Source organism: Crocodylus siamensis, chromosome 7, assembly GCF_052110815.1.
Source record: "Crocodylus siamensis isolate JL-2025a chromosome 7, ASM5211081v1, whole genome shotgun sequence".
In the NCBI taxonomy this organism is placed as follows: Eukaryota; Metazoa; Chordata; order Crocodylia; family Crocodylidae; genus Crocodylus; species Crocodylus siamensis.
The window spans coordinates 20,887,524-20,904,216 of record NC_143401.1 but is presented as its reverse complement, the minus strand read 5'-3'; the positions used below and the strand labels follow the sequence as shown (position 1 = coordinate 20,904,216).

The following is a 16,693-nucleotide window of genomic DNA, read 5'->3' as shown; positions in this document are numbered from 1 at the left end:
GGAGAAACATGTGGTATGCATAGAAACCTGGTATCTGTTTGGGCACTGCTGCAATTATTTGTTGGGAAGATAAGAAAACCTGAATGCATGAACATTTAAAAAGAAATGAAACATGTTAGGACTTCTTTAAGAAGAAAGCATACATGGCTTCTCCTAGCACACTGTCTGTCACTGGACTTTCAAATGAACTAATTCCAACCCCACCTGAAGTAGATAGAGATATGGAAATAAGTGTAGCTAGAAAAATAAAAGCTAAGTAAATGGCAAAACACATGATCTCTGGCAAGAACCATCTTTCTACTGGATGTCTTTGCTTATCACACACTGGGGCTCCAATCAATTATTTGGAGGCCATTAGCAGCTAGCACAGTCCCAAAAATAAATGCAGTCAGCAAAAATACTTGTGCAAGAGAGGTCAATTCTAGATATGTTATGAAATCAAAATTATCTTCCTATAAAGTAGAACCAGGAAGGTGGGGAAGAAAAGATCAGGTTAAATAAAGAGACAAAACTGGAAAAGTCATTCTTTAACAAGCCAATGAATAATGATTTTAAAAGAAATGTGCACTTGAATGTACCAGCTGGCCAGCAGCTACTACCAGAACAATTATTTGACATTTCCATTTACCAAATATAAACAGCTGTGACTTGCTATTGGGTTCAGAGAACCACAAATGGATTTCAGCCAGCCAGTCAAAATAAATGATTTTCTAGGATGACTTTGTTATGAAGATCCACTCTACAGTGTTATGGTAACATCAGACCCTATTTAAAAAGGAATTTCTATATAGCAATTTTAACAGTATTAGCATACTAAAGATGTAGCTCCTCAAATAACTTTTGCTGTAACACAGTGTAAAAGAGCTGAAAGAAATCCTAATGGTGCCTCTCCGTTGCAAGGATTCTGGAAGCTTGGGGCACTTTTACATATGCTCTGGGAGGCATGGGGGAGGGGCATACTTTAATTAGCAAGCCCTGCTAATTAAAAGCGCCAGAACATCACACGCATCAGCATCCTCATGCTGAAAAATGGAGGTGGGGTACTTTAAAGCTAATCAAACAAGCTTTAGTTCAAAGCACCCCACAGCAATTTTTCAGCATGGGGGCACTGATACACGTGACGCTAGAATCTACTGGATCACATTAATTTCCACTCGATTTAATCAAGTCTGCTCCAACATGCTGGATTTCTAGCACATCTGAGTAGGCTCCCCTGCATGTGTACAGGAGCCCAGTATTTCTAATTGGGCTATTTGCTTGTTTTGACTTGCAAGAAATAGGAGTTCTAGCTAATTGTGTCAATCATCTTTAAGAATTATGGGTTTACATGCTCTTTTTTTTTTTTTAGCAGTCAGGAGGTACTTGGATGAGGTATTCAGAAGAGAAAAATCTAAGTTTCATATTTAATATTATTTTATCCAATTGTATACAAAAATCTATCTTCTGTCAGCATTACTGACTGATGCACAAGCTAGTTTAATAGCTATGGACTTCTGAATATATGGCAATAGACTAATGAAAGTGATGCAAATGCCATGATTATGTTTAAAATTCTGGCTTTAATGATTTTGCTTTTAATTCTTTGTGAAATAAAATTTAGTTCAACACAGCACGTATACTATAATTTGCGCACACAGCAAGTTTACCTTTAAACGCTTGCCTAATTTTCATGCGTTGCTTCTGGACAGGTGTTAAATGGCATCTTGTAAATACAGCCCTTCTCTTACATATTCTGTCAAATCCATGTTCCAAAATCTCAAATTTAGAATTTGGAAAACAAACTATTGTGCTTCTAAAAGGCAATTCTGTAATCTTCATAGACATTAAAATTAATTTTGGTTTTATTTATGCTTTCACCCTCCAAGAGGCACTTGTACACAAAAAAGTTGTATTTCATGATGATCCAGGCACTGTTTAAACACATTTATAATGTGGATCAGGGACTGAGATAAAGATAACATACAGAAAGTTCATACTAGATTTTTAATGACTGCAGTTTTCTGAGAAGCTTAAGGCTCATATCTAAATGAAATAACCTTATAAACGGTTCTAGTATCCTCATAGCTTGTGTCTTATTTGCTTGTTTTTAATGTTGTACAGCTCTTAAATTGAGTCTTCACAGATCAGACGGATGAGCTGAACAACTTCCAGATGATTTGCCTTAGATTCTGTTAATGCTGAAATATGCTTAATGAGGTCTCTCCATTGTGCATAATTAATACTGAAACTGCCTCCCACACATCTTTTGACAGACCTGAATGTCATAACGATACAGTACTTGAAATCTGTAAGGTCTACCAGGAGGTCTACTAGTAAAATTCTAACTTATTTACTAGTAAATACCTTGCCATGTTTTCCAAGATCACTATCACCCTAGACGACTGGACTACTGGAACCTGATACATTTTGTACTCTGTTCTGAAAACTTTTTGGTGCTTCCAGTCTATACAAAAAGCAACTATTCATTCACTCTTGGATATTACAAACCGGCACCCCAATACTGATGTACAACTCCATAATATGGATTTCTCTGCTTAGTGTGTGACATACCTGTCTCTCAGTGACGGTCTGAAAACTACAACTTGACCTCTGGATTCATTTTAGGCAGACAGACTATGTCAAAACTCTTATCAAACAATTTTCCATCATATGTTGGAGTGCTTCTTCTGTACCACAGTGATCTGAAACCTCAGTTAAAGATCATGATACACACTGTGTATCCGTAAAGCTTTAACACTGCAAATACAACTGCAGCCTACTCTTGGGAGGTCTATCAAGACTCGTCAATAGGCCAGAAAAAGGTTAACATAAATAACCCAATGTCTGAAAGCCAGTATCTGTCAGAGTTCTGAAAAAAAGAGAATATGCTGGATGAGGTATTGGAGTACTGATCCAAAATGAAAAGATTAAGGTACAGAACCTTCCTTTCCCCACCCCACCCCCTTCCCCAAAAAGCTGTATCTAGCCTCCTTGATCCCTGTGACACGCATACATCTGCACTAGTTGAAGAAATGTAGGGAGTGGAAAACAGAAGAAAGGAACAAAAGTCCATGACCAACAGGAGGAATTTTTTTTTTATATATATATATATATATATATATATAGAAATGGTTATTGTACTTCTCCATAAGCCAAAATGTGTTATTTTCTTACAGAAAAGAATTCAGAGATAAGAGGCTGCCGCAATCAAAAAGAGTTGAATTAGACACAGACAGCTTTCTGCACTAAAAATAATTCTAGAACACTTGACAGAATTCATACGGAATAATCTGTTCAGCTTTAACACAAAAGCTCTTGATTATGTGGTGGGAAAATGTAACCTAATATGTTAATAGCCTCTGCAGTTCAGGAAATGCCATTGTTAGCCTTAAAAGTTACTTGTGGAGCTTTAGAACCATCTTTGTTAAGTTGGCTCTCTCAGTGCATTATATACAAGTCATCTAGGTGGTTTTTTAGATGGAAAGAAGCCATGAAACCCATTAGTACAAGACTCACCAGTCTCTTATGGCTCCAGGCATTTAACTGCCAGGTTTACAAGTTCACCTACTGGTAATACTTTGTTTCCCATTTGTGGTCCTGTGGTGGTAAATACAGGAAACAAGCATCCATTTCCCCTCAGAAAGATCTTCTGACAGACCTGAATGTCATAATGATACAGTACTTGAAATCTGTAAGGTCTACCAGGAGGTCTACTAGTAAAATTCTAACTTATTTACTAGTAAATACCTTGCCATGTTTTCCAAGATCACTACCACCCTAGATGACTGGACTACTGGAACCCGATGCATTTTGTACTCCGTTCTGAAAATTTCTTGGTGCTTCCAGTCTATACAAAAAGCAACTATTCACTCTTGGATATTACAAACTGGCACCCCAATACTGAATTCTATATTTATTCTACACAACAGTGCCTCTTACACTCTAGCAAGCCTACATATGGAAGTAGAGCTAAAAATGGATGCTTAGCATCACCACTGCTCCCTGGGCAATATATCACATTTTGGGTAGTACTGCAATAGGACAAGAAAAAAAAGGCTGGGATTCCTGTTATGAAGATTTTGAATAATGCTCATGTATTTAATATTCTGGTTTTCTTCTAAAGATTGTGAAAAGTGATAGGTGACTCCTTAGGACATTGTAGCTGAGAGGAGAACTTCGCTGGGAAAAAAGGTGTGTGGGGTTTGTTGGGGGAGGGGGGGGAAGGTTTGTTGGTGTTGTGTTTTAAGCCTTCTGACAGTAAAAAATCAGACTGAGCATTGGGAGCAGGACCGGAAAGTATGCTATCTATGCTGCTGATCCTACAATGTGTTTGTATGCAATCAAAACCTGTTTTGACACAAGGGTTCACTAACTTCAACAGGATCAGCTTTTGGCACACAGTTGGCATCTGTAGAGGGCAAAAAGAAGATGGTCATATATTTACAGTTAATGGGACTGGGCACATGAATAAGTTTCAAATACTCAAGAACTGAAATGAATTTAAAAGTTTTTCACCATTTTGTTAGAAATATTATTAAAAATGCATTATCAATAGCAGATTTAGAAAAAAAAACACAGCTGCTACCCCTCCTTGTCTCCTTAATGGGAGAGGGAAGGGGGGGGTTGGAAATTGAAGGGAAAAACCACCAAAGGCCCTTTGTACTAAGGTACCACTCCCTCTCTGTTCTGCAAATTTACTATCTCTTTGTTACACTAAATCACACTTTCTTTCATGACCCCCACATTCTTAGGCTAAGATAAGAGCAAATGCCATTTTTGCCTTCAGGTTGAACCTTGAGTAACCTTGGGTCCCATCTACGCACGCGTGATAACCTAATGCATATTAAGCCTACCCGCCCCGCATACTTAAGTAGTTAATTATAATGCACATGGGACGTATGAAGCGACATGTTTACATATATGTTTGTATGAACCGGAAATGAGTTGTAAAAATTCCTCCTTCTGCACACGTGGTCAGGAGAGAGGGGATAAAAGCCTGCTAATGATTGTGCCCCGGGGCAGAGTGATTGATCTTTTGTCTCTCTCTCTGACCCTATTTGCAAATATATACCTTTTGTGTTGCTAATAAAGTGTGTCTGTAGCTGAAGATTTTTTTCCGCCTCCCGAGAAACGAACCACGATTTTAAGTCAATAATTGGCGCCCAACGTGGGGCTTCTCGAGGACTACCCCGGAATTCAGTGACGGAGCACCTCCGGTACCAGGGGTTTGTGCACACCGAGCCGACTTTGGACTCGCCCTGGTATTTGAGGTTTAAGTCCAAATATCCGGGAAGTTAAAGGAAGTATCCTATGTAAATTCTGAGTTTCTGGAGAGGCAGACACACTTTGGAATTTGGATCGAGATCTCTGGGGTATCTGAGTGAGTATACGAATTCCCTTTGCCCAATCTGGTGTACGGATCTAAAACAAAGGATGTGTAAGTTTGCTGAGAAATTCTAGGCTTAGCTCTCATTGTAAATCATCTGTTGTTGAGATCTTTTTGGTATTTGGTGTGCATTGGGCGCATTTTTGTGGGCAAATGGGTACGAGTAGCTCTCGTGTAGAAAACAATATTGATACCCCTCTAAAAGTCTTATTACGTCATTTTAATAAATTTGCAAAGCCGGCCGATTATGGAATAAAAATGAAAAAAGGTGATTTAACTAAGTTTTGTCAACTCGAGTGGCCAACATTTGGGGTCCACTGGACCCCGAAAGGATCCTTTGTGCTAAAAGAAGTGATAGCTATCCATGAAATTGTTATGCAAAATGGGTATTGGAATCAGTTTCCTTATATTGATTGTTGGTTGTGGGTGGTTCAAAATCAGCCACCTTGGATTAAGAATTACTTAGCAAAGTCTCATGTGATGCTTGTTAAGAAAAAGGCTCGGGGGGGGCCGCCTGTACTTCCTGAGTCTAATGAGGGGGGGGATTCTGAATTGGCTAAGTACCGGACCCGTGCTCCGGTTGCCCTGTCGGGTAGCGAAGATGAGTCAGACGCCTCCTCGGCATCCAGTCCTTCTGCACCACCGCCCCCTCCCTTAGAGAGACCACCACCGACGTACCAATGCATACCTAATGAGTTAGAGCGTGAGCCTCAGCCAAGTGCCTCATCTGAATCAGGACTGCAGAGGGCAGAGAGCTGAGTGCACGGTATTTGGGAATTATAGTGGAAGCAATGGGAAAGGCAGTGCCTCGGATTACCAATCTGTCTAAATTGTATGAGGTGAGACAGGGAAGAGAGGAGGATCCCTCAGCTTTCCTTGGGAGGTTGTATGAGGCGTTTCGCAGGTTTTCGGATCTGGATCCAGAAGCCCCAGATAACCAGCGCATGGTAAATCTTATGTTTATTGGTCAATCTGCTGCTGATATCCGTAAGAAGTTACAGAAAACTGAGGGAGGTGCTGGGAAACCGATTTCAGAGCTGGTGGAAATTGCATATAAGGTGTATGGGAATCGTGAGCAAGTGCAGGAGCGCAAGGAGGATAAAAAGGCTCAGCGACAGATGGCAGCACTAGCAGCTGCTATAACTGGAGGGAACCCTGGAAAGGCTGGGATACAGAAGAGGAAGGGAGAAAGAGTGGGAGCAGATGTTTGTGCTTATTGCAAGGAGAAAGGACACTGGAAGAGGGAATGCCCGAAGTTGAAGGAGAAGAGAGAGGGGGAACCGAGAGGTCACCTCATGCGGGCAGAAGACAAGGGTGAGGATTCAGAATGAAGGGGACAGGGATCTAAGACCACTACCCTTCGGGTTGGAGCCCGAGAAGATCCCATGGTAACCATTAGGGTTGGTGGCAAAAACTTTGAAGCCTTGGTGGATACTGGGGCTACATTTTCAATGATTCCAGAAAAACCCCCCTGTGCAGGAACTAGTGAACAGCATGTACTTGTAGAAGGGATTGAGGGAATGCAAACTCGACTCCCTGTTTGTAAACCACTCCTCACCAAGGTGGGAGACCATTTGCTCGAGCACTCCTTTGTGTATTCTCCAAGTTGCCCGGTTGCACTCCTTGGGCGGGACTTACTCACAAAATTGCAAGCTGAGATCTTTTTCAGAGACGATCAGATAGTGGTCCAGCTACCTGTCAAGCAGAGCTCGAACTATCAGATGGCTCTCCTGGAGGACCGACGCCCTGCAGTAAGTCCAGAAGATCACATGACTGGAGTAGACCCCTCAGTATGGGCTGATGGAACCCCTGCGCGAGCTAAGTTCGTCTCCCCAGTAAGGATCGTACTCAAGGATGGGGAGGGGCCCGTTCGGGTAAAGCAGTACCCACTCAGCCGAGCGGCCAGAGCTGGACTCAAGCCGTTAATAGAGAAATACAAGAGGTACGGATGGCTAGTGGAAGGGTCTTCACCCTATAACACCCCCATTCTTGGAGTGCCAAAGGCAGATGGGGTCTCATACAGACTGGTCCAAGACTTACGGGCAGTAAATAAGAAGGTCCTTTCAGGCCATCCTGTAGTCCCGAACCCTCACACGATTTTGACACAAGTACCGGGGGAAGCTGAAATATTTTCAGTGCTAGATTTGAAAGATGCTTTCTTCTCTATTCCTCTTCACCGAGAGAGTCAAAAATTGTTTGCTTTTGAATGGGAGGATCCAGATACTTTCCATAAAGCCCAACTCATGTGGACAGTTCTTCCACAAGGATTTATAGCAGCCCCCCATATTTTCGGACTTGCCCTTCAGAAGGACTTGGGGGAATGGAAGGGATCACACCCCGCAGTGACTCTCCTCCAGTATGTGGATGACCTGCTAGTTGCAAGCCCAAACTTGCAGCTCTGCGAGGAAGCCACCAGGTCACTCCTAAACACTCTGGGAAAAAAAGGATATAAAGTCTCTAGAGAAAAAGCCCAAATATGTCAGCCTCAAGTCACATTTTTGGGATATAAACTCTCAAAAGGAGTCAGAGCCCTGAGTGCAGATCGCATACAGGTGATTCAAGGTCTAACCCCACCTAAGTCACCCAAGGAGCTGCGGGCATTCCTAGGGCTAACTGGGTTCTGTCGACTATGGATACCAGATTACGGTGGGAAGGCTAGACCACTGTATGAATCCCTGACTAAGGAGAGTCTCACTAAATGGAAATGGAATAAAGAAATGCAGCATGCTTTTGATCTGCTGAAGGCAGCATTAACCCAGCCCCCAGCCTTAGCCATCCCAAACAGTAAAAAGCCATATCGACTGTATGTTCATGAGAATCGAGGGGTTGCATCAGGGGTGCTGACACAGCCATCGGGCCCAACCTGGAGACCCGTGGGATATTATTCAAAGGTTCTAGATCCAGTTGCACTCGGGTGGCCAGCCTGTCTTCGGGCTGTGGCAGCCACAGCAGTGGTTGTTGAAGAAGCCCAGAAGATAGTCATGGGTGCGGATATGGAAATACTCACTCCTCATGGAGTTCCCCAGATCCTAGGGACTGAGGGAGGGAAATTTCTTAACCCCTCCAGACAATCACGGTATGAGATATTTTTGCTCTCTAATCCAGGACTTACTTTCAAACATACTACAGCCTTAAACCCTGCAACCTTGCTGCCAGAGCCAGGGCAACCGACGCATGACTGCCTTGAGGTCCTGAATCAGACCACGCAGGTGCGACCTGATCTTGTTGAGGACCCAATTGAAGACCCAGATGTTGAATACTTTGTGGACGGCTCCAGCTCTGTCATCGATGGAAAAAGACGAACAGGATGTGCAGTGGTAACCTTGGATAAGGTACTTCTAACAACCCACACCGCTGTAAAGATTACTGGCCATGATCATTGGATACACCATACCCGTGTGAAACGACATCCACAAGCGTCAGAGGACAACATCTCCCAAGACGAACTCACTCCGGAAGCTGAGTCGTCTTCGGAACAAGAAGCCAGCAAGTGGAGCTGTGAACCTACTGGTGATCTCCAAGTGCGCCTGAGACGGCTTAATCAAAGCTCAGAAAATTAGACAAGAAAGTAAAAGGGAAAATATGGTGGGAATCTTAATGTGCCTTGTTGTTATCTGCATAATGAAAGAAGCAGAATTGAGCAGCCTTAATCGCTGGCTCACACCCTCGCTTTCCCAAATTGCTCCCCCAGGGACAAATTTGTATGTTGATATGATGGAAAGAATTGCAGGTACTTTTAATCTTACCAACTGCTGGGCCTGTGGGGGGCTTCGGGAGGCCGGAGGCCAGTGGCCTTGGAGGGCTTTTCCTTTGGCCCCGAAATGGCTAGTAAGTAGTAAGGCAGATGTTAAAAGTACTAGTCAAAAATGGGATGAGAACCACAGTTGGGAACTTTCCCAAGTGGCGTTAGGAGAGTATTGCATCAGTAATAATGGTACAGGAAAAAGGTTGGGACACAGCCGTTGTATATGGACTTTAAAAGTAAGGTGGATGAACCTTACAAGATTAGAACGGCTTTATTATCCTAATAGCCCAGGGTATAATCGGCTAGTGTGGCAGCATCCCAATGGAACAATTGTGTGGTTTAATAAGTATTGGAGTGCCACAAATCAAAGTGATGATTGGACAGATTGTACAGACAAGAACCAGGATGGGCTATGGGAATGTTCCATGAAAGGAGGCCACGCAGTTGCTGGTCCTTTGGGTCCAGAAGGAGGCTTGGGGTTTCCCGAGATGCCCTATGGTTGGGCCCCTCCAAATGCCACCAATAGAGAAAATAGGGCCTTAAGAGGATACTATTGGATTTGCGGACGACGGGCCTATACAATACTACCACAGGGGTGGACAGGAACTTGCTATATGGGAGTAATTGTACCAGCTTTCTTTTTGTTACTGTCTGAGGTTGGAAATAAGCTGGGAGTCTCTTTGTATGATGATTGGAAAAGGGCCAAGAGAAGTATTGATGTAAGTTTGACACAGGGTAGCTCCCAAAAGTGGAAGAAGGATGAGTGGCCTCCTCAGAGGATTATTGAGTATTATGGACCAGCTACATGGGCTAATGATGGGAGGTGGGGATACCGGACACCAATATATATGCTGAATAGAATCATCCGGTTGCAGGCAGTCTTGGAAGTAATTACTAACCAGACCGCCACTGCTCTCGAGTTATTGGCCCGACAAAGTTCTCAGATGAGAGCAGCCATATACCAAAATCGGATGGCCTTAGACTATTTACTTGCAGAGGAAGGCGGAGTCTGCGGAAAGCTCAACCTTTCTAATTGTTGCCTCCAAATAGATGACAACGGGAAAGCAGTCTTAGAGATTGCCAAAGAGATTAGAAAAATAGCCCATGTACCAATACAAACGTGGGAAACCACATGGAATAAGGACTGGTGGTTTCAATTATTTGGAGGACCCTGGTGGAAAAAGGTAGGGTTTGTGCTTTTGTGTGCTCTAACTGGTTTGATTTTTATCCCTTGCCTTATTCCTTGTCTCACTAGATTGATAACCACCACAGTAGAAGGAATGCAGGTCGCAGCAGTCCCTCTAAAAGCACAGACTGCTGCAAAGGTCATGGTCCTCAGAAAAATTCCTCGTAATTATCTTGATATGCCCGAATGAAGTAAAGATCAGAAAGCATCTCGAGGGGGGATATTGTTAGAAATATTATTAAAAATGCATTATCAATAGCAGATTTAGAAAAAAAAAAACACAGCTGCTACCCCTCCTTGTCTCCTTAATGGGAGAGGGAAGGGGGGGGTTGGAAATTGAAGGGAAAAACCACCAAAGGCCCTTTGTACTAAGGTATCACTCCCTCTCTGTTCTGCAAATTTACTATCTCTTTGTTACACTAAATCACACTTTCTTTCATGACCCCCACATTCTTAGGCTAAGATAAGAGCAAATGCCATTTTTGCCTTCAGGTTGAACCTTGAGTAACCTTGGGTCCCATCTACGCACGCGTGATAACCTAATGCATATTAAGCCTACCCGCCCCGCATACTTAAGTAGTTAATTATAACGCACATGGGACGTATGAAGCGACATGTTTACATATATGTTCGTATGAACCGGAAATGAGTTGTAAAAATTCCTCCTTCTGCACACGTGGTCAGGAGAGAGGGGATAAAAGCCTGCTAATGATTGTGCCGGGGAGGGGAGGGGGCAGAGTGATTGATCTTTTGTCTCTCTCTCTGACCCTATTTGCAAATATATACCTTTTGTGTTGCTAATAAAGTGTGTCTGTAGCTGAAGATTTTTTTCCGCCTCCCGAGAAACGAACCACGATTTTAATTCAATAATTTTGTTCTTTAAAGTATTTTATTTGCTAATAGCAGTTTTGTACGCTATCAGTAGTGACATCATCTGAAAACTTCCAGCAGTTTTTACTTCACTTATGTTGATCCAAGGTTGCAATAACACCATTTTTCAAATTGGGTTAAGGCTTTTATATATATAAAATCAATTGTAAGACTACAATTTAAGTTGCTTCACCCTAAATCTGTTACACCAATTATATAGTGATGGAGGTTAGACACCACTTGACCATATAGGACTGGAACAGCAGGTAACAGAAGAAAGTTGCTGTCTAGTCAACATTAAAATGAGTTAAAGTCGGAGGCAATAGACAAAGACATGAAAGAAGAGGGGAATCCAAACTAGAGAGGGGAAGTACAGGGTCCCAACAAAAGTGGAAAAAATAATAACTAGAGCAAGAAATAGAAGAGAACACAGTGCTAGTATGTCAAGAAGAGGAATGGATCAGCAGCAAAAGCAGCTGAAATGGCAGGGATGAACCTGTTTTTGAAAGCTCAAAGGAGAGTCCAGAACTGAAGCAGAAAAGGTAAATCCCTTTATGAGGCTTAATGCAGACAAATGAGGTGTGGAAAAATAACAAAGACAAGTTGATTTGGTAGCCAAGATGAAATTCAGTAAACCACCTTGACCAGAAAGCTTCATGTGGTTCCTTAACACCATCTTATTTTGGTTGAAATGCATATAGGGAAGACCCACCATGAAGGCTTGATCTCATCCATCTTCCTAAAAATCATAAGGGTCATTTAACAGGAAGCTGGGGACTTCCCCTTACTTTAAGAGTGGTCAACAGCTGCAGTGAGCTCCAGGCACAGGGAATTGCTTACCAGAAGCCAGAAGAGGCTGGTCAGTAGTGGACTGATAGGCTGCAGGCACCTAGTACACAACCAGAGGCTCAGCAGTAAGATCATAAGGCAGAGTACTTATTGCAGTGCTGATAGCACAGCAGTAGTACCATAGGACAGAGGTCAAGCTGGAAAAGAGGGAAAATGGTCAGTCTGGGCAGCTTCCCTGCTCCTGTGTCAAAAAATTCCAGCAAAGCAAAGCAGGCAAGAGCTGGAGGTGAGACTAGGGAACCAGAGCAGAGCAGAAGATACTCAGATGAGAAGGGGTGCCACCACCCCATCTTGGGACATAGCCTGTTACAGGTCATTTCGAGAGTCATCTGGTCCAAAATCCTGCATGAATGTAGGAATGTATTTCTAAGTTGTCTCTAATCAAATGCTTATTCAGCATCCTCTTGAAAATTGCCAGTGAAGGAGATTCTGAAAATTCCTTGGTAAAGTGAAGTAATTTTTTTTTTTTTTTAAATCATGAAGGGTGTTTAAGGCAATATGGTCTGTTCTATCTATGAGTTAATGTGGTCATTGCATGTTTGCCAGAGCTGCCAAGTTTAGGTCCTATTGTGGAAACAGGGCCTACTCTGGGGGGAAGACCTTGGTCTCACTATTGAAGAAACACAGGACTGCTGGGTAAAAAAGCATGCTAGCTGTCAACTGCAGGGTGAGAATCCTAGCTAACTTCCAGGTTCACTCTGGACTGAGCTGTTTGACATGCCTGCATAAATAAGCTTCAACGAATATTCTAATACAGCTAGAATAGAAGACAGGGAAGACTTTAGCCCAGACCAGATACCACCTGGAAAACCTGATCCACTTAACCAAGTGAATAATGTATTTATTTGAATCTAAGATGAGGTTTTTTCCACCATTCAACATCGGGGGGTAGAGGGGTGGGACCCCAGCTAGGTTAGGGCCAGTCAGAGCTACAAGAGCTGCCTGCCTGCCCCTGCAGCCTCTCTTCCCTCCTCTCCCTTGCCTGCACCACACCCCCCGGCCCCCCGCTTAGTCAGGCACAGCTCAGGCTCATTCTCTTTCAAGCATGGACCACATACATGCAAGCTCCATCCCCTGCCTGGCCAATCAGCAGCAGCGCAGCTCCAGCCCCTGGATGCTGCTGTGTAGCAGGGCAGGTTTGGAGCTTGTGTGTGCTTAGAACCGGTGCCACACTTCACAGTAAGCAAGTAGGGAAGAGCTCTGGATGCAAGGATCAGGCCAGGAGAACAGGCCTGGGAGGGGAGCAGAGGCAAAGGCTGTGGGAAATAGGCAGAGCAGAACCTGCAGGGGGCAGAGGCATCAGGAGGGAAGGGGTAAAGGTGGTAGGGAGCAGGCAAACTTTTTCCATACCTATGAATCTAACTATTGGGGGGAGGGAGGGACACACAAAGGGGACCTTAAATTCAAAGTCATCTTGGATTCAGATAAATACAGTACATCTAGCGGAATCTTTTCTGTTCTAAAGGAGACTCTCGGAGACATCAAAAATCCAGACTCTGAGATGAAGGGAGAGAAAATCCGGGTGAAGCATGCCTTCTCTGACCTGAGGGTAAGAGGCAGAAATCTAGGGTCCCCTAATCTCAGCAAAGAACCTGGTAACAAAAGCTCTGTTGCAGGGAGGGTCCTAACCAGGGCTTGACAGTATTTCTGGGGCAGAGTGCCAAAAGCACCAACAACCCTGACTTGTAAGATATTGGCATGCCAGGGCCAGGCAGCAGGAAAGCTGAGGGTCCCGATCCTTGTGGCTGCACAGCCCCAGCCCCTTCCCTGCAGTCTGCCCCATGGCCAAGCAAAATGCCTGTGTGTGCCATGCTCCAGCACCCATTCCAAGGGTTGCCCACCCCAGTCTAAACGTTATCATCTAAGCCAATTCCTCTTTCATCTTGTAGAGCAGGGGTTCCCAATGTGTGGTACAGGTACCCCTGGTGGTATACAGACAACCTGTCAGTGGTACACATTAACAGATTTATTACAATTACTTTATCTGACAAAAAATTGCTGGTGGTACTTAAGGCTGTACCATTTTAAACTGGTAGTGCACAATCTGTCAGAGTTTGGAACCCACTATTGTAGAGAAAGGGGTAGCAGCAAACTCATCCAGCCCCATAGGCCGAATGAAGATCTTTGAGATGGTCTGTGGGCAGGGCCATTCTGGTGGGGCAGTGTGTGCTGTGTGCTCCCCGTGCCACAGGCATTCTGTACCAGGCAACGTTCCCTCTAAGGAGTAGCGGTCTGTGAGCGCACCGCTTCAGTCCCACCTCCTCCTTTCAGCATGGCGCAGATTGCCAGTAAGTATCCCAAAAGTAAGTGTCCAGGTAGAAGTGGGCAGGGTTCAGCCACTAAATGAAGGTAAGTTCCTCACTCCTCATGCAGGGCAGGCAGCAGCTCCTCCCCGAGACGAGGCGAGGCGAAGCAAGAGCGGGACTGGCGCAGGCTCTGCTGGCTCCAGGGAACTATTCCGTTCGCCCACATCGCCTCGGGGAGCTAGCAGGCACATGGCGTCAGGGCGGGGGAGTGGAGCAGTTCCCCGGAGCCAGCAGAGCCTGAGCCAGCCCCAGCCCCCATCTCCACCTTGCCTCACCACAGGGAGGAGCCACTGCCTGCCCTGTGTGAGGCCCTGCCAGAGCCGGGGAACTGCTCCACTCCCCAGCCCTGACACCATGTGCCATCTCGCTTCCCCGAGGCGATGCAGGGGAGCAGAGCAGTTCCCTGGAGCTGGTGGAACCCACCCCTGTCCCCAAAGCTCGGGGAGGAGCTGCTACCTGCCCAGCACGAGGAGTGAGGAGCTTACCTTCGGTAAATGTTCCATACAGACCCCAGTGCCTCTGCTGCACTCCATACCCAGCTCCTCTCTGGGAGGGTGCACAGTCTTAAAGTTGTGGTGCGGCAAGACTTTTACTTGTGTGCAGTCGCGCATGCACGCACCTTAGAAGGAACACTGGTACCAGCCACTCTCCGGGGCTTGTATTACTTGTGGCACAGGGGGCTGGCATGGGACACGTTTCATGCAGTACCCAACTGGCCTGGCCCCAAGCACTGGTTCAGGGTGGTCAGAATAGAATTCTAGGCCATCTGTGCCCTCCAAAGCCAGGGCACAAAGCTATCTGGCAAGGTACTGTATGTGTGGGGGGACAGGAATGCAGAAGTGTTTCTGCCCAATGGATAAGGAAAGAAAGTATGGGCAGAGGTTTCCTTTGAAGCAAAAGGACTAGTATTTCCTGTTGCCTGAAATGATACGGCTGTGGAGTGATGGAACTTTTTTTTGATGCTTTCTGCACAGTTCCAAGGAACGGTAGGCCAGTGGAGTAGTTATGCTAGGAGAGCAAGACTGCCCATGTATGCTTCTAGATGGAATAAGACTAGTACTTAATTTTCTTCCTAGGAACTGTGAATGAACTCCAAAGGAGCATAAGGTGACCCTAGAATCCTAAGCCATATGGAATATTTCATCAGTTTTCATACCAGATGGCTTTGAATCCTCAAAAGGTCCTGAACAGCATTTTAGACCTTTTCAGGAAAAGCACAATGTCTGCAGAAGGACTGTCTTCTCACACTATCACGAGGGGAGCTGATGACAGCACTGAAGATTTGCTGGGGATAATGCACTGCAAAGGTGGCCAACCTGCAGCAGAGGTGCCACAAGTAGCACAGGCAACCTGTATGTGGCACAGGGTAGATCAGGAAGGGGACAGGCAGCACAGCAGCAAATAGGGTAGGAAGCAGAAAGCAAAGCAGTAAATCAGGCAGGGAGCACATCACCGGGAGCGAAAACAAAGCAACATGAGGCAGCAGAAGGGGACTGGAGTGGCACTTGGGGAGGATGCAAAACTGATTTGTGACACTTCCCAAAATGGTTAATCCTTATTGATATATTGGATATCCACCTACTTCAGATAAAACATTTCTTGCATCAACAGAAACAGCATTTTCATTCACTTTCTCCACTAGCTAAGACTGGTGCTTCACATAAAGATCAGTGCAGCCTAATTATTTGATTCCACTTCCACAGTAGTCAACATCTTTTTATCTCTCTTAAACAGGAAGACTATGAAAGGGAGAGTAGGTCTTTCTCAAATTTTTATAACTGCTGTAACCATTTTGATAGTTTCCTTAAATTCTGAATCCTTCTTCTTTCAGAATACGTAAATGATATTGCAATTCTTAGAAATACCTTTCCCATGTTCAACATAATTACACTGAAATTATGCTAGTAAAATGGTTATTACTAAATTAACAGAATATCTACATGTACATCTACAAGCCTGAATACCGCATTAAGATAGCCCCTGAAACATTTTAAAGTTACAAAAAGTGGAGAGCAAGTGGGTCCTGAAGTGTTTCTGTACTGTCCATCCTCCACTGTAACCTCCCCCTTCCCCCCCACAAACAGGCATCCTTTCTCATTCCTCCAATGGTTGCAGTTACTCAGTGACTCCCATGAAGGGAGATAAATCTTAGTCTGAAGTCAGGTAGAAAGAAGGAAATATTTGCATCTTATATAAACCAGCTAAATCAGACACGTATTGCATAAGCTCTCAGCACAAGAAGAGGACTTCATCAGATGCATCAGACAGCATCGGATAAAGTAAGTCTGCTTCTTATGAAAGTGTATGCCATACATTTCTGATTAATTAGTCTATATGATGCAAAACTACGCTGTCTTCTCCTATGGAGGGAA

General features: G+C 44.3%; 1 protein-coding gene across 5 annotated transcripts in view; it reads right to left on the bottom strand.

Annotated features, from left to right (window-relative positions):
- Positions 1 to 16,693, bottom strand: part of MAPK8 (mitogen-activated protein kinase 8) — a 133,507-nt gene that overhangs the window by 91,760 nt on the left and 25,054 nt on the right. The gene's annotated exons all lie outside the window — the stretch shown is intronic.